This window comes from Adiantum capillus-veneris, chromosome 23 (genome assembly GCF_014529385.1).
Source record: "Adiantum capillus-veneris isolate H3 chromosome 23, ASM1452938v2, whole genome shotgun sequence".
Classification (NCBI taxonomy): Eukaryota; Viridiplantae; Streptophyta; class Polypodiopsida; order Polypodiales; family Pteridaceae; genus Adiantum; species Adiantum capillus-veneris.
In genome coordinates, this window is record NC_140953.1 from 65,201,561 (window position 1) to 65,221,412 (window position 19,852).

Sequence of the window (19,852 nt, forward strand, 5' to 3'; positions counted from 1 at the left end):
GTGGTTACTAACAAGAAGTACATACATCTCTCAAATCTAGAATAATGAAAGTGTAATACTACTTCATGACAAGATGAAATGTATAAAAGAAGTAGACTAATAAGACAATAAGAATTAGATTAATCATGAAGAGCTTACTCTAATTACAATGGTTAGCACTACCCTCTTAAGCATGGGCATTAAGCTCAAGGCTAGGACAAAGAGTGAACACTCTAGAGAGAGGGAGCTCTCAAAAGTGGATCCTCAAGAGTGGATACTCAAGAATGAAGCTTCCTTGACTAAAGGCTTCCTTTTAAGGGCTTTCACCACATTGATCCCTTCTACTATGGGTTTAAGCTTGAGCCCTCGAAGTACCATATACAACTTTGGAACTCCAAGTGAGCCCAAGACTTATACAAAGTGTGTTGGAAATATTATGCACAACCATAGATATCTCTCGCTTGATGCATATTCGGTGTAGCCTGTGTTAGCCGCTGCTAACATTCCTTCCTAATTTATTGCACGTCCTTGTGTGCCGATGAAGCAAGACACGGTGACATGGTAGAAAGCAAGTCCATGGAAGAAATGTTGAGCTGCAAAACATAAGAATAATTAATGAGCATCAAAGGCCAACAAGGTTACAAAACATGAAGTAAAATGAGCAATCATGCAAAGTGAAGTTTTTGCTTCCAAAAGATAGGTGAACCATAGCCAAAACCTATACAACATAAAGCAAAAAAAAATCTAAACTATCGTGAAGATTAAACCACTTGAGATTTCAGTTTTATGGATGAGACACAAGCAATCAATTATGACCTTAGGCTAATGCAAGCTCATAGCCTAAAAACTATGTGACCAATCTTAATAAATCATTCAAATCTATCATGTCTACTGGCTATAAAAAAGCTCCTAATCTATTAGTACATTGTCAAAGATTTTTGAAGCTCATGGAATTATTGTTTTTTGTCATTCATTGAAAAAATTAAAGCACAATCACAAGGCTACAACCCCAAGGCAAGTCTAGGTGCGACTTTCGGCTCCTTAAACCCTCAAGAAGGTGTTCCAAAAGTCTACTAGCCTACCAAGGTGACGGCTAACCCCTATCAGCCCAAGGCATCGGTTTAGGGCCTTGACCAAGCGAGCTAAGGTAATTCCCCTGCCTGTCAAGTGCCAATAAGGCACTACGCTTTACATAGACACAATATAACATAGAAATTTTCTTTTCACGTGTCTATTGGTATTTTTGCTACTTTTTCTTGACAGCTTTTTGCTTCTTTGATTCATTTTTTAGCACTTTTTTATTTCTTCCATTATGAGATGCTTATGGAATTGGACTAAAGAAACTAAAGCCTAATCATAGCCCTAGGTCATGTTAAAAATGAATGGAGTATCAAAATTATCACTAAGAGTCTAGGACTAACCAGAAATGAACCTACATTAGCTTTAGATCAAGGTCAATTACCTATGATTAGCATACATAAAACCTAATTTTTTGATGAGTTAATTTTCACAAAGCAAAGTGTTGAAACTTTAGGATGCCTAGGTTTCAAACATGAAAAAACCATAGCTTAGAAGCAAAAATTACTTAAGCCAAGCATAGAGAATGAAGAGATAAAAAAGAACAAAATCATGGAAGGATTACACCTATTCATGCTCTTTGTGCATCCTTGAGCAAGCATCCCCTTTGTGTAGAGAAGTCTCTTGATCTTTTTTATTTGCAAAAGAAGCTTTTTGAAGCTAAGTGTAAACACAATCTCCAAAGTCTTTTATTGAAAGCCAAAAGCACACAAAAGAACATTAATGAGAACCTAAAGCTAGGGTCTTGCAAAACCCGAATTTGCCAAAGGGAAAAAACCCAAGGGAAAAAAGTGCCTTTGGTTATGCACATGATGCTCTAAAATAGCAAATTTATGCATACATAATAATAATGAGAGATAAAATGCTTCTACATAAGCAAATTTTGCAATTTTTACCATTTCTCATGCATCATTCAAAGTTGATTAGTTTCTAGCTCAATAAAATATAGAGTTAAAAACAAGCCAAGAGCTGAAAATAATGCAACATTGATGAAATAAAGTGACTCTTGAAAGTCGAATTTTACAATTAAAAGCTTTCCAAAATGTTGGCTCTAACAACTAGCTCACATGAAATTTTACATTTTTAGAGCAATCTATGAGCTAGAGATGACTGAAACTTGATGAAATGAAAATAAATGACTCTAATAGCCAAATTATGTACTTGAAAGCTCAAAAAAATTGGGTAAACACTAACTCAAAATGAAAAATTAACTTTTGACCAAGCTATGAGCTAGCATGTATACAACTTTAAATCCAAAGAATTGGAATGGCTCTAAATAGCCACATTATGCAATATATTGCAATGATGACCCTTTCTTGGATCATTTGGAAGTACACTCCTGCCACACCCCTTCAAAATAAAGCTCAATTGTTAGTGCTAAGTTCAAACACAAAGTCCCAACCAAGGATCAACTCATCCAATGTAGCTCTCAAATGAAGCTCGTATACATGTCCAAAAGAATTATCCATCTAGTGCAATTAGAATTAATGAATAAAACTAAGCACTAAACTTCATGCGCAATCACAATATCAATCTTTTTAATGACTTTCATGCACAAATACGCAATGGATGCACACACAATCATAGTCAATGGATGCACACACAATTCTAGCAACATCTGTGCTCTTTATGGCATGCATCGCCAATGATGGAATTGACTATTTAGCTTCTGTGGCAATAAAATCCCAATGAATCTAATTTGTTAGTGCATGCTTGGCAGTCAATGTAAGCTTAAAATTTACCATGTTTAGTCACAAACAACAACTTTTAACATCATTTGATGGTCATTCATTCAAAATGGATGTTCAATTTTAACACATTTGGAATTTCCCAGCTCAGGGAAAAGATCAAGGGTGGGAATACGTTCTTATTTTTTGAAATTTTTTGAAATTTTAAGGTTGTTTATTTCCTTGAAAAAGGTCTGCTGATTGCGAGCTGCAGCTATGGGGCCGTCTTAGTGCGGGGCTGCCACACAGAGAGAGAGAGAGAGAGAGAGAGAGAGAGAGAGAGAGAGAGAGAGAGAGAGAGAGAGAGAGAATCTCAGGCTAGGTTTTCTCTATGTGCCGAGGATTGCGCAAACACAGTGAGTGGGTTCGGATCCGGTTCAACGGCAGCGCGTCGGACCATGAAGGTCACGCCGAATGAGAACCCATTTTGGGGTGTGTGTGTTTGCGTGGGAGAAGCCTGGCGAGTATATCGCATGCACGTGTGTGTGTGTGTGTGTGTGTGTGTGTGTGTGTCCATCTTTGAAAGCGGAAAAGCAACCAAGTCAATAGGGCGTGTGTGGTGAGGCAAAAGCAGCAAGGTGGGCCAACAAATTGCCGGGATTGAAGGGGTCGAGGATGGCGGGCCACGGGTGTATAGAGAGAGGCTGAGAGCACCTGTCCGGGAAATCAGGTGTGTGTGTGTTGTGGGGTTACGAAAACGCCAAGGGAGGCAGTGAATAGCGGCCACTATTTGTGTGTGTGGGTGTGTTTCGAAACGCCAAAGGAACCCAAATTGGGTGTGTGTGTGCGTGTCATTTGAAAACACCCTTTTTTTCTTTTTTCTTTTTTAAACTTTCAAGTAGTGTATGTTCCCACGACCATCCCACATGATTGATTCAAATTTTGTTTTTTCGTAAAGCAAGAAAAAGCTCCATCAAATTTGAAGCAAATTGATTTTTAGCCTCAATGACTCTATGAAAATGCATACATTGACATGTTATTCAACGTTCTCTTTTATGGCATTCAATTAGATTGATTGAACTCAATTTCCAAAGACATTTAATATTGACAGGTTCGTATGATGAATTTGAGAGAAAAATAATCCCCACCATGTCATAATAAGTTTCCAAACAATTAAGTTTCTAGTCTTGCATCGATTTGATCTCAATATTTGGTTGAAAATTCCTTGCGGTTACCCAAAATTAAATCTCAATAAAAAAAATGATTCAAAAATTGATTCCGAACTCAATCAATTACACAAAACCATGCATGTTTTGGTCTCATTTGACATTTTTAGATTCCTCTTCAAGTCCCTTTGTAAAGCATACATAAAATTTCACTCCATCATTGATCAAAGTGGGTGAACCATTTCCAATTAATGCATTCATACACTATTGAGCTTTGCACACACATGAAACATAGTATACAATTTTCATATTTGTGTAACCAATTAATTTTTAATCATTGCAACTTGTGAGTTGCTCATATCTTCAAATTGGCATACACAAAAATGGTCATTCCTATTCCAATCATTTTCAATTGAGTACCAATTGAATCATCTATCTCAATTCTCAAAGCCAATTGTGACACAAACATCAATTATTTGGCCAAATTAATCATCATAACTGGTAAAAATACCAATTATTCATTCAAGCATCGGATTGCAAATGCCATTGAGTAGGCACATACACCCAAATTTAGGCCAAAATTTTATGCAAAAATTACATCAATTCCACATTGCATGCTCAAATTGCAAACTCAATCAAGCATAAGTGAATGCATGCATGCTCAATTTCTAAAAAATTAGCACTATTTTGACACAATCAAGCAATGCACACACTCAAAAATAAAGCACAAAGTTCAAATTTGGCTCAATTGGCAATGCATTTAGGCTTACACCTAATGATTTCACACACTTTTCATGCAAATTTCATAATAAAAAAGAATTTAGGTGCCCTAATTGACCATCAATCATAGAAAATCAAGTGGTCTTGGATAGGCACACACACTCAATTTTTGTCCATTTTTTGGCATTTAGGTTTATCCAATGATTAAATTAGCCTAACATACACATCATTTACATGGTTGCATACTCATGTATCATCAATTTTATCAATTCCTATGTATGCACACACTCAAGATTATGTGCACACACACTTGAATTTTTTGATAGTTTTTCCCTCTTTGGTGCATGCACACACACAATGATTTTTATGCACACACGTGAATTCTTGATGAGAATTAAGCATTATTTAGATACACACAAAGTTCATTAGTCACAACTTGACCATCAATTTCATTCAAGTGTATCAAATTAGGTGTAAACTCTAGGTCAATTTGTGTTACACACCTAATTTTAACAAATGATTAGCAACATTGAACCTCATTAATCAATCAAGAATTGACATAACAAGTGAGTGCACTTACATCGTAATTACACTCAAAGCTATTCTTTGCTCCACGCAAAGACGCATCATTGCACACACAAGTGTGTGCACCATCAAAACGGTTCCAAAATTGACCATTTGTAGGTCAAAATCAAACACTCAAATCATCAAATTAGGCATAAATTAGCACAATTAACTTGATTAGAGTGATGATTCCACCTCTTACAAGGGGATTAATCATACAATACACTTCAATTGTTAGCGGTCAGGTTAGCAAGGTTAGTAAAAATTAGCATGAAATTAGTAAAATTAGCATGAAAACGAAGCGAATTAGCAAGGGTTAGCATGAAATTAGTAAAATTGGAGTGGAATTGGGGGTTTGAGGTATTCATAACTCAACATTAGCATCAATTTCTTGCACAATATCATCAAATCAAACCAATTTTGAGTTACACACACTCAAAAACCGAGAAATTAGTAATGAAATTACTCTATTCTACACATCATAAACTCACTAGCTTAGGTTATCGATCCCGGGCAGCGGCACCAAATGTAGGGAGGCATTGTAGCACAACCTAACTGAAACCCACATAAAATTATCAAATCCGTGGATCAGCAACTCGGCTAGGGCATGGAAGCATGAGCATCGGATGAATGGAATAGAGGATTCAAGAGATCACCTCTCCAATGCAAGTAGAGATTAGCCATGGCAAGACTAACTCTAATCGTTCTCTAATCACTACTCAAACAACTCCTACACACATCAAGCCCACCAAAGTACGACTTGCCATAGACTAGAAACCCCAAGCACACTAATGATAAGCACACACTAATTACCACGTGTCAATCATGGAACTTCATCAATAGCTACACACACGAGGTGAATGGTGCTAGAGATTCATAAAACCTATCTACACACAAGTAAAGAATAGGGCACACACACAAATTACAAGATTAAGACCCAACCTAATCAACCTAATTTGTGATTCTAGATATCGCAAATCAATTGCTCGTAGAAAGATAAGTGTGGTTATCAGCAAGAAGTACATACATCTCTCAAATCTAGAATAATGAAAGTGTAATACTACTTCATGACAAGATGAAATGTAGAGAAGAAGTAGACTAATGAGAAAATAAGAATTAAATTAATCATAAAGAGCTTACTCTAATTACAGTGGTTAGCACTAGCCTCTGAAGCATGGGCATTAAGCTCAAGGCTATGCTAAAGAGTGAACACTCTAGAGAGAGGGAGCTCTCAAAAGTGGATCCTCAAGAGTGGATACTCAAGAATGAAGCCTCCTTGCCTAAAGGCTTCCTTTCAAGGGCTTTCACCACAATCCCTTCTACTATGGGTTTAAGCTTGAGCCCTTAAACTACCATAAATAACTTTGGAACTCCAAGTGAACCCAAGACTTATACAAAGTGTGTTGGAAATATTATGCACAACCATAGATATTTGTCGCTTGATGCATATTCAATGTAGCCTGTGTTACCGCTGCTAACACATGGTGAAGAGACATGACTTTAGATGTAAAGCCACATGTTTCGGCAAAGGGCTTCAACCATTGGGCAAAGAGTCGCAATTGTAGAGCAAAGGGGTGTAACTAGTCATCGAAGGAGTGTGGCTTTTGGCGAAGAGGCATGTCGTTTGAGTGAAAGGTTTTGACCATCCAAGTGTAGGGGTCCTCCTTAGCATGGCACTTTGCGTATCTGCAACTAAGAGTAGATGTAATACTATAACATAGTTACAATCCTAACAAGTTATCAATGACAAAAAGAGTGAATTTTTCTTATAAAAAATACACTTTCGGGGACACATCATCTCAATAGTAGGAGTACAGATGGACCCCGCCAAGATTGAGACTATCTGCGATTGGCCAGATTTGAAGAATTTAATGAAGCTAGAAGCTTCTTGGGCTTGTGTTCTTACTACTGGTGGTTTATTTGGAAGTTTCTAGAGGTGTCATAAAATATAATATCTAACATTACCAAATAATTTTCTCATATTAAACTGATCACTTAAAATGGGAAGATAAAAGGGGAACAAGAGTTAGGATATAGATATGTGATTCTAGACCTATCTCAATAGGGGACCAAAAGGAAAAATGGTTGCATCTCAATAGGGGTAAAAAAGGAGACGGTCTACCAAAGAGAAATGTGCTATAAGTGCTTCTAGATTTACCTCAACAAGGGACCAAGAGGAGAGATGGTTACATCTCAATAGGGTCTAAAAGGAGGTAGTCTATCAAAGAGCAACATGCATCTAATTGAGCTTAAGAGACCTTAGGGTTAGCTTCATTAAAAACCTCCACAAAAGTTAGTGTTAAAAAGTCCTTTGACCTTAGGTAAGCTAGGGCTGACCTTGAGGTGGGAATCCTACCCAAGAATGAGGTGCTTATCGGCTTGCTAATTAAAGTGTTTGTGGGAACCTTGCCCAAAGCTTGAGATGATTTTTGTGCTAAAATGACTAAGATTCTTGAAGTGTTCAATTCAAAGATAGCCTCTCAAGAGGCATTAATTGTTTCCATGCTTAAAAAACTAGGTGCTTGAAGTGTTCAATTCAAACAAAATGATTTAAGAAGCATAAAAGACACATGTTAAGATATCCTCCACATGTGACCCTCATGATGCACTTAAATCCTATTGCATAGGTTTTAAAGGGGTCCAATGATAATTTAGATGCATAAAAATAATTAATTAAGTTCTTTCTCTCAAAGAGGAAAAAGAGGACACATGTCCAATTGATATAATTAAATAGAGAGAGAGAGAGAGAGAGAGAGAGAGAGAGAGAGAGAGGTGGACCAAGAATGAGAGGGGGTATACTCTCCCACACACACACACACACACACACACACACACACACTCACTCTCTCTCTCTCATTATGTGAAGTGTAAAGTGCAAGAGCTCCATCTCCTTCTCCAAGCTTGTTGAGAAGTTGAGAGCCTACACCAACAATCTTGGCTATGGAATGAAAATCCAACCAAGAGTCATGCTTCAATGCTTAATCTTGCCATCTTCTTCATGTTCATTACTATGCTATTATGCTATGCTAAGCAAGAAGAGTGATGATAAGTGAGGAGCTATTTCTTTCTCCTATGAATGATTCTTCTTCCTCTTCGCTACCCTCAGTCCCCGCTAGCTCTCTCCACCTTCGAAGGTGTTTGAGGCCTTGGAACTAAGGCTTGGGATAGTTAATGCTTTTTGCAAGTTTTATGTTATGCTCATGATGCATAAAGCTTTCTATCTTCATAGCATCACCAAGGTCACAAGGAACACAAAGATTGTATTGTACCAAGTCTCTCCTTTATGAGAGAATCTATAATACAAACGCCTTTATGTGAAGCATAGTCTTCATTGCTGCTATGGAATGTGCCTCTTCTTGCTCAAAATAGAGTAGCACAGAAAAAATCCGCCCAGCCTGATGATGAAGGTTCTTAATATGTCCCCTTTGCCCTAGGTATTGTCAATGAAAGGGGAGTACATTAAGTTGCCCATCTAATTTAGAGAACACACACATCCTGTATCATTGAAAATGGGAAACTAGCATATAAATTATAAGTGTCTTTTAGTCTTCATGTATTTTCTGAAGTTTTGTGGAGAATGTTTTGACCTACACTAAAGATTGTAATAAAACATTCAACCAATATTGACATGCTAAACCTTGTTGTATTCTTCACCAAACATGTTTCATTTGCTCAACTTTGTGCATGCCTCATGGGTGGGCCCATCCGGTCCTCAACTATTTTCATGTTCTCTAAAAATCTCTCTCTCTAGAAGAAGTATTGTTTATGCCAAGTTAATTAAGTACTATGTTTATGTTGATACCATCAATTAAGTTCACCCTCTATGTTCTCAAAGTGATCTCACAAAAATGCTTACTTTAATTCTCTTAAATCCGCTATTCTCAAAGTTCATAGTCCATTTCCATTACATTGGTATCAGAGCATTTGGTTTCTCTTTTCTTACTTAAGAAGAGAGGTCCTTAAGTAGCCTATTAATGGTTGAATTTGTTAATTATATTAGGGTAACTGGGATTGAGATCTATTATTGGTTTTATTAAGCCCACTATGTGGGATATGGTGCACATCTTGGGAGCTTTAGTCTTGGTCTTTTTAGGCTTTACCATTACTGAGCCATAAGAATTTCAAAAGGAGCTATACCTTGGCAATATGCTATGTTAGACCCACCCACTACTCTCTATAATTAACCAATTTGAGTCGTTGGTGTAGATACTTAAGTGCTTATTTTCAAGGCTAAGAGGAGTAGCAACTAAGGTTTTGAATTGCCAAAGGATACACTAAGTAAACACATAAGTATAAATAGCATGGCTAACAGTAACCAAGAGAGTATAATGAACATTGATAACTTTGATTTTGCACATGAAGGTGCTAATGATGATACCCCCATGTTTATCAATTATCTTGTTACTAGGTTGCATCAAGCTATGGGCAACCCTACCTTACCAGCTGAAGTTACGCACAACTTCGTGCTTATGGGATTTCCCTTCCTCTCCAAGAGGAGACAAAGTTTAGGAGTCCTCTTGATGAGACTCCCAAAAGAAGACTCTCTCCCATAAGAGAGGAGGAATCCAAATAAAGAAAAAGAAGTGAATCCCTAAATTCCTCTAAAGATGTGGCTCCATGAAAATGGTGTTCTAGACTATCGCCAACTCTTTCCAAGAGGAAACGGTCAACCCATAGTCCTTCTCCTTGTCACTACAAAAATATTTAGGTCACATTATCTCTCAAGATGGTGTATGCATGGATCCATCAAAGTCGGAGGTAATAAAAGCATGGCCTAATCCAAGGAATCTACATGAGCTAAGAAGCTTTATTGGTATGTGTGCATACTATAGACGCTTCATAGAAAAATTCTTTCAAAAAGCAGGACATTGCATGACTTAACAAAGAAGAACGTTAAGTACTCATGAACTGCTAAAGAACAAAATTATTTTGAAAAAGCTCAAAGAGAAGCTTACCTCTCAACCAGTCCTTATGCTTCCAGATCTCTCAAAGCCATTTGAGGTCCAATGTGATGCTTGTGGTCATTGCCTTGGATCATTTTTGCTTCAAGAAGGGCATGGCATAGCATATGAGATTCGAAGGTTGAATGTCAATGAACGGGTCTTGGGCATATACAAAAAAGAGCTTTTAGCTATTCTACATGCCGTAGATACATGGAAGCACTATCTCTTGGGGGCTCCATTCATCCTACAAATGGATCACAAAAACTCAAAAAATTCATGACGCAAACCAAGCTCTCCGACAAACATGTGGTCGATGATCTTTCACAACGGCCAAGGGTAAATGTGGTGTCTATAGCAACTCACAATGATAGATGAGTATGCTACTGACCGAGACTTTAAGTATGTAACTACAACCTTTGCATTAGGAAAGAAAAAAAAGAACGATTCACCTTGGGGGATGGCTATCTTCCAAATGGCAATAGGCTATGTGTTACTCACCCATACAATAAGAATGTCATGTATGAATCCCATGCTTCTCATTATGCGGGGCAAAGAGGGATTCCATAATCTACTCTTTCAGAGGAGTAGAAATGTATTTTTGTTGGTCTACCATGAAAAGTAAACATACAAGAGTATGTTTCAAAATGTGTGGTATACCAAAAATTGAAATTTGATCAAGGAAAGCAACTTCAATTGTTTCAGTCGCGACAGGCTTAGCAAGAAAACACACTCTATGCCTGTCAAAAAGACTATTAAGGCACATCAAATGGCAACCCTCTTTAAATCTCAAATTTCCAAGTATCATGGCTTGCCAACATCCATAGTGTTGGACAAAGATCCTAGAATGACCAATAATATCTAGAAGGGTCTCTTTGAGAATCTAGGAAGTAGATTAAATTTCTCTTTCGGCCTATCATCCACAAACGGATGACCAAAGTGAAATAACTAATCTAACAATTCTTGAAACCACTAAAAACCTATGTCGTGGAAGTAGATCAACATTCTCAATGAGAGAAGTACCTACCTCTTATAGAGTATGTGTACAATGACATTGTACACACTTCTATGAGGAAAGCACCTCTTGAGGATAAAGAGGAAAGATCCAAAAGTCCCTTACTACTTAACACTAGGTTGGTAATGGGACACTTTTATGTCCTGGGACATTTTTATGTCCTATTAAGTGACCATTTTCCTTGAATTATGTCAAGAGTTTCAAAGTGGATTTTGAGGTGCTATCTGTCTAGAAAGTTGTTTCATGAGCTGAAAAAAACTCAACATTTTTTTGGAATATCAATTCCATCTTTAGCCTTGTCCTTGCACAACATTTCACAACCTAAACTATGTGAAAAAACGGGTCCTGTTTTTGGCTTTTTTCAACTTTTTGCAACTATACCACTCTAAAATTCATGTTTGTGAGGTCTTTAATGCTAGAGAACTATCTTTAGTAGTCCTCAACATGTGCTAATGATTCTAGGGAGAAATAAATGTTAAAAGTTGTAACTTATGACCAAATTACAAAAATGGTCAAATCCTGTTTTTTAGCCAATTTTAGCTCTTCTATGATTTTTTTGGTGGCTTTCATGATATCCAAATGCAGTTTTGATTTTTTATGTTGCATATTGTAACATAAAGCTAATATTCCTTGAGTTTTGGGGCACCTAATACCCTATTTTGCATAGTAGACAATGATGGTTGATTTTTTCAATGGTAGAAGAAAACGAAACATTCTAGTATATCAAGTATAGCTTTTTCAATATTGTTAGTTTCTTGTGAAAACTACATACATTTTGTAGGTAGTAACCATATCTAGTCATAAGGATCAAATTTGGCTAGATATTGAATAGTTTCTATGGGATTCTACAACTCATAATGTTGAACCCAGTTTTTTCATGTTTGCTGTATTTAGCACTTCATCTTTGTCCCCAAGATTCCCCTTGGTAAGAGATGTATTATTCTTTTGACATGCTCCATGGCTGCTTATGAACCTAAATGACAATAGGGAACTAAGAAAACATGCATATATTATTTGTATTGAGCGTGGCTTTAGAAACTTTGATAATAGGTTTGCAGAATGGTAAAAATTCAACTTTTTTGTACCTATTTCTTTTGGCAAAACAAAAATAGTGAGTGAAAAGCAATCATATGTTCTGATCACCAACCCATTGAAGTTACCTAGGGAATTTATCTCAAGTCCTACAAAAATCCCTAATCTTATTTTTATGCAACAAAACGTAAGAAATGACTGTTTTGATGAAAATGTACTGATCCATCAACTTTGGAGGCTTGGTGTGACCAAAAAATGAGAAATTTTACAAGTTTCTTATTTTTCCCATGTGTAGTAGGCCTTGAACTATAACCTCATAAAAGGATTTTACAAAATGAGTGTATCTACTATGGTTTTGGAGGTTTTTTTCAAAACCCTGAAAGGACACTTTTATGTCCTGTTAGGTTACCAACCTAGTGTTAAAGTATATTGGAAGATCTTTGTTGCTGCTTAGCCGAGACTTACAAGAATCTTTTCCAAAGATTAAAAAGGTCATATCCATCTCACAGCAAACGCAAAAAGGGCTGCTACTAATGATCACAGAAGAGCCTTAGCTTTTAAGAAAAATGATTGGGTCTTACTAAAGTTTCTCAAGGCTCTTTTAGGCATACTACGAGCAAGAATCCTTTGAGCCACCAAGAGTATTATGCTAAACTAGCACAAAGATATTATGGTCCTTTCTTTGAAAATTTTTAAGCCAATCAATGAGATGGCTTATTAGTTAAAGTTTTCCCAACCATTGGCTATCAAGAAGAGGTGTTGCAGCCCAAATCAATTCTTCGACATGCAAACAAGGTGTTAAGAAACGGTAAGATAATCCGATGATATCTTATTAAGTTCAAGCATTTTCCTTTAAAGAGATAGATGGATGCAAGGAACCTAGCTTAAGGATATTATGAATCTTTCAATGCTTACAATGCTACACTAGAGTAACCAAAATGAAAATGCATTTTGAATGAACAATGTTTTTGTCTTATAAGACTCGTTCTCTTTCTTTTATTGTTTCTTTTATTGTGCACAAAATTCAAGAAGTATGCATGCTTAGGATCATAATTTGTGTGACGACGTCTCGCAAACACCAAGTAGAACTCTTCACTCTACTTTGGAAGTATGAAATGGACTAAAGAGCAGACATGCTTGCGGTAGCTAAGTCTCCCAAGCACCAAACGGATTAGTCATCCATTTGGAATGATTTCGTAATTAAAAATAGATCCTCTACCCACTAAGAAACATGGACTAATGACTAGGCTTTATCTTCTCTATCTCATAGTCGAGGACGCCTATGATTTCAAGAGAGAGTTAATGTCATAATATAAATATCTACCTTTACCAAATGATTTCTCATATTAAACTGATCACTTAATATGAGAAGATAAAAGCGGAACAAGAGTGAGGATATAGATATGTGCTTCTAGACCTATCTCAACAGGGACCAAAAGGAGAAATGGTTGCATCTCAATAGGGACCAAAAGGAGAAATGGTTACATCTCAATAGGGATCCAAAAGGAATGGTCTACCAAAGAGAACTGTGCAATTAGTGCTTCTAGATTTACCTCAGCAAGGACCAAGAGGAGAGATGGTTACATCTCTTTAGGTGTCCAAAAGGAGGTAGTCTATCAAAGAGCAATGTGCATATAATGGAGCTTAAAAGACCTTAGGTTTATCTTTATTAAAGACCTCCAAAAGTTAGTGTTAAAAAGTCCTTGACTTAGGCAAGCTAGGGCTGACCTTGAGCTGGGAATCACACCCCAAGTATGAGGTACTTGTCAGCTTGTAAACTAAAGTGCTTAAAGTGTTGTGGGAACGTTGCCCAAAGCTTGAGGTGATTTTTATGATTAAAATACTAAGGTTCTTGAAGTGTTTAATTCAAAGATAAACTCTCAAGAGGCATAAACAATTTCCATGCTTAAAAGACTAGGTGCTTGAAGTGTTCAATTCAAACAAAATGACTTAAGAAGCATAAAAGACACATGTTAAGATATCCTCCACATGTGACCCTCATGATGTGCTTGAATCCTATTCGATAGGCTTTAAAGGGGTCCAATGAGAATTTAGATGCATAAAAATAAATAATTAAGTTCTTTCTCTCAAAGAGGAAAAAGAGGACACATGTCCAATTGATATAATTAAATAATACGAGAGAGAGAGAGAGAGAGAGAGAGAGGTGGACCAAGCATGAGAGGGGGGTATAATCTCCCACACACACATGTCCAATTGATATAATTAAATAATACGAGAGAGAGAGAGAGAGAGAGAGAGAGAGGTAGGTGGACCAAGCATGAGAGGGGGTATAATCTCCCACACACACACATACTCTGTCTCTCACTATGTGAAGTGTAAAGTGCAAGAGCTCCATCGTCTTCTCCAAGATTGTTGAGAAGTTTCTTTGTGCATGCCTCATGGGTGGGCCCATCCGGTCCTCAACTATTTTCATGTTCTCTAAAAATCTCTCTCTCTAGAAGAAGTATTGTTTATGCCAAGTTAATTAAGTACTATGTTTATGTTGATACCATCAATTAAGTTCACCCTCTATGTTCTCAAAGTGATCTCACAAAAATGCTTACTTTAATTCTCTTAAATCCGCTATTCTCAAAGTTCATAGGCCATTTCCATTACATTGGTATCAGAGCATTTGGTTTCTCTTTTCTTACTTAAGAAGAGAGGTCCTTAAGTAGCCTATTAATGGTTGAATTTGTTAATTATATTAGGGTAACTGGGACTGAGATCTATTATTGGTTTTATTAAGCCCACTATGTGGGATATGGTGCACATCTTGGGAGCTTTAGTCTTGGTCTTTTTAGGCTTTACCATTACTGAGCCATAAGAATTTCAAAAGGAGCTATACCTTGGCAATATGCTATGTTAGACCCACCCACTACTCTCTATAATTAACCAATTTGAGTCGTTGGTGTAGATACTTAAGTGCTTATTTTCAAGGCTAAGAGGAGTAGCAACTAAGGTTTTGAATTGCCAAAGGATACACTAAGTAAACACATAAGTATAAATAGCATGGCTAACAGTAACCAAGAGAGTATAATGAACATTGATAACTTTGATTTTGCACATGAAGGTGCTAATGATGATACCCTCATGTTTATCAATTATCTTGTTACTAGGTTGCATCAAGCTATGGGCAACCCTACCTTACCAGCTGAAGTTACGCACAACTTCGTGCTTATGGGATTTCCCTTCCTCTCCAAGAGGAGACAAAGTTTAGGAGTCCTCTTGATGAGACTCCCAAAAGAAGACTCTCTCCCATAAGAGAGGAGGAATCCAAATAAAGAAAAAGAAGTGAATCCCTAAATTCCTCTAAAGATGTGGCTCCATGAAAATGGTGTTCTAGACTATCGCCAACTCTTTCCAAGAGGAAACGGTCAACCCATAGTCCTTCTCCTTGTCACTACAAAAATATTTAGGTCACATTATCTCTCAAGATGGTGTATGCATGGATCCATCAAAGTCGGAGGTAATAAAAGCATGGCCTAATCCAAGGAATCTACATGAGCTAAGAAGCTTTATTGGTATGTGTGCATACTATAGACGCTTCATAGAAAAATTCTTTCAAATAGCAGGACCATTGCATGACTTAACAAAGAAGAACGTTAAGTACTCATGAACTGCTAAAGAACAAAATTATTTTGAAAAGCTCAAAGAGAAGCTTACCTCTCAACCAGTCCTTATGCTTCCAGATCTCTCAAAGCCATTTGAGGTCCAATGTGATGCTTGTGGTCATTGCCTTGGATCATTTTTGCTTCAAGAAGGGCATGGCATAGCATATGAGATTCGAAGGTTGAATGTCAATGAATGGGTCTTGGGCATATACAAAAAAGAGCTTTTAGCTATTCTACATGCCGTAGATACATGGAAGCACTATCTCTTGGGGGCTCCATTCATCCTACAAATGGATCACAAAAACTCAAAAAATTCATGACGCAAACCAAGCTCTCCGACAAACATGTGGTCGATGATCTTTCACAACGGCCAAGGGTAAATGTGGTGTCTATAGCAACTCACAATGATAGATGAGTATGCTACTGACCGAGACTTTAAGTATGTAACTACAACCTTTGCATTAGGAAAGAAAAAAAAGAACGATTCACCTTGGGGATGGCTATCTTCCAAATGGCAATAGGCTATGTGTTACTCACCCATACAATAAGAATGTCATGTATGAATCCCATGCTTCTCATTATGCGGGGCAAAGAGGGATTCCATAATCTACTCTTTCAGAGGAGTAGAAATGTATTTTTGTTGGTCTACCATGAAAAGTAAACATACAAGAGTATGTTTCAAAATGTGTGGTATACCAAAAATTGAAATTTGATCAAGGAAAGCAACTTCAATTGTTTCAGTCGCGACAGGCTTAGCAAGAAAACACACTCTATGCCTGTCAAAAAGACTATTAAGGCACATCAAATGGCAACCCTCTTTAAATCTCAAATTTCCAAGTATCATGGCTTGCCAACATCCATAGTGTTGGACAAAGATCCTAGAATGACCAATAATATCTAGAAGGGTCTCTTTGAGAATCTAGGAAGTAGATTAAATTTCTCTTTCGGCCTATCATCCACAAACGGATGACCAAAGTGAAATAACTAATCTAACAATTCTTGAAACCACTAAAAACCTATGTCGTGGAAGTAGATCAACATTCTCAATGAGAGAAGTACCTACCTCTTATAGAGTATGTGTACAATGACATTGTACACACTTCTATGAGGAAAGCACCTCTTGAGGATAAAGAGGAAAGATCCAAAAGTCCCTTACTACTTAACACTAGGTTGGTAATGGGACACTTTTATGTCCTGGGACATTTTTATGTCCTATTAAGTGACCATTTTCCTTGAATTATGTCAAGAGTTTCAAAGTGGATTTTGAGGTGCTATCTGTCTAGAAAGTTGTTTCATGAGCTGAAAAAAACTCAACATTTTTTTGGAATATCAATTCCATCTTTAGCCTTGTCCTTGCACAACATTTCACAACCTAAACTATGTGAAAAAACGGGTCCTGTTTTTGGCTTTTTTCAACTTTTTGCAACTATACCACTCTAAAATTCATGTTTGTGAGGTCTTTAATGCTAGAGAACTATCTTTAGTAGTCCTCAACATGTGCTAATGATTCTAGGGAGAAATAAATGTTAAAAGTTGTAACTTATGACCAAATTACAAAAATGGTCAAATCCTGTTTTTTAGCCAATTTTAGCTCTTCTATGATTTTTTTGGTGGCTTTCATGATATCCAAATGCAGTTTTGATTTTTTATGCTGCATATTGTAACATAAAGCTAATATTCCTTGAGTTTTGGGGCACCTAATACCCTATTTTGCATAGTAGACAATGATGGTTGATTTTTTCAATGGTAGAAGAAAACGAAACATTCTAGTATATCAAGTATAGCTTTTTCAATATTGTTAGTTTCTTGTGAAAACTACATACATTTTGTAGGTAGTAACCATATCTAGTCATAAGGATCAAATTTGGCTAGATATTGAATAGTTTCTATGGGATTCTACAACTCATAATGTTGAACCCAGTTTTTTCATGTTTGCTGTATTTAGCACTTCATCTTTGTCCCCAAGATTCCCCTTGGTAAGAGATGTATTATTCTTTTGACATGCTCCATGGCTGCTTATGAACCTAAAGGACAATAGGGAACTAAGAAAACATGCATATATTATTTGTATTGAGCGTGGCTTTAGAAACTTTGATAATAGGTTTGCAGAATGGTAAAAATTCAACTTTTTTGTACCTATTTCTTTTGGCAAAACAAAAAATAGTGAGTGAAAAGCAATCATATGTTCTGATCACCAACCCATTGAAGTTACCTAGGGAATTTATCTCAAGTCCTACAAAAATCCCTAATCTTATTTTTATGCAACAAAACGTAAGAAATGACTGTTTTGATGAAAATGTACTGGTCCATCAACTTTGGAGGCTTGGTGTGACCAAAAAATGAGAAATTTTACAAGTTTCTTATTTTTTCCATGTGTAGTAGGCCTTGAACTATAACCTCATAAAAGGATTTTACAAAATGAGTGTATCTACTATGGTTTTGGAGGTTTTTTTCAAAACCCTGAAAGGACACTTTTATGTCCTGTTAGGTTACCAACCTAGTGTTAAAGTATATTGGAAGATCTTTGTTGCTGCTTAGCCGAGACTTACAAGAATCTTTTCCAAAGATTAAAAAGGTCATATCCATCTCACAGCAAACGCAAAAAGGGCTGCTACTAATGATCACAGAAGAGCCTTAGCTTTTAAGAAAAATGATTGGGTCTTACTAAAGTTTCTCAAGGCTCTTTTAGGCATACTACGAGCAAGAATCCTATGAGCCACCAAGAGTATTATGCTAAACTAGCACAAAGATATTATGGTCCTTTCTTTGAAAATTTTTAAGCCAATCAATGAGATGGCTTATTAGTTAAAGTTTCCCAACCATTGGCTCATTCACAATGCTAGCCATGTGAGCCTACTCAAGCCTTACAAAGGAGAGCCACCAAAAGAACCAATAATGGAGGACCTGTCAGATATCAAATATCAAGAAGAGGTGTTGCAGCCCAAATCAATTCTTCGACATGCAAACAAGGTGTTAAGAAACGGTAAGATTATCCGATGATATCTTATTAAGTTCAAGCATTTTCCTTTTAAAGATGATAGATGGATGCAAGGAACCTAGCTTAAGGATATTATGAATCTTGTCAATGCTTACAATGCTACACTAGAGTAACCAAATGAAAATGCATTTTGAATGAACAATGTTTTTGTCTTATAAGACTCGTTCTCTTTCTTTTATTGTTTCTTTTATTGTGCACAAAATTCAAGAAGTATGCATGCTTAGGATCATATTTGTGGTGACGACGTCTCGCAAACACCAAGTAGAACTCTTCACTCTACTTTGGAAGTATGAAATGGACTAAAGAGCAGACATGCTTGCGGTAGCTAAGTCTCCCAAGCACCAAACGGATTAGTCATCCATTTTGGAATGATTTCGTAGGGTAAAAATAGATCCTCTACCCACTAAGAAACATGGACTAATGACTAGGCTTTATCTTCTCTATCTCATAGTCGAGGACGCCTATGATTTCAAGAGAGAGGTAATGTCATAATATATAATATCTACCTTTACCAAATGATTTTCTCATATTAAACTGATCACTTAATATGAGAAGATAAAAGCGGAACAAGAGTGAGGATATAGATATGTGCTTCTAGACCTATCTCAACAGGGACCAAAAGGAGAAATGGTTGCATCTCAATAGGGACCAAAAGGAGAAATGGTTGCATCTCAATAGGGATCCAAAAGGAGATGGTCTACCAAAGAGAACTGTGCAATTAGTGCTTCTAGATTTACCTCAGCAAGGGACCAAGAGGAGAGATGGTTACATCTCTTTAGGTGTCCAAAAGGAGGTAGTCTATCAAAGAGCAATGTGCATATAATGGAGCTTAAAAGACCTTAGGTTTATCTTTATTAAAGACCTCCAAAAGTTAGTGTTAAAAAGTCCTTTGACTTAGGCAAGCTAGGGCTGACCTTGAGCTGGGAATCACACCCAAGTATGAGGTACTTGTCAGCTTGTAAACTAAAGTGCTTAAAGTGTTTGTGGGAACGTTGCCCAAGGCTTGAGGTGATTTTTATGATTAAAATACTAAGGTTCTTGAAGTGTTTAATTCAAAGATAAACTCTCAAGAGGCATAAACAA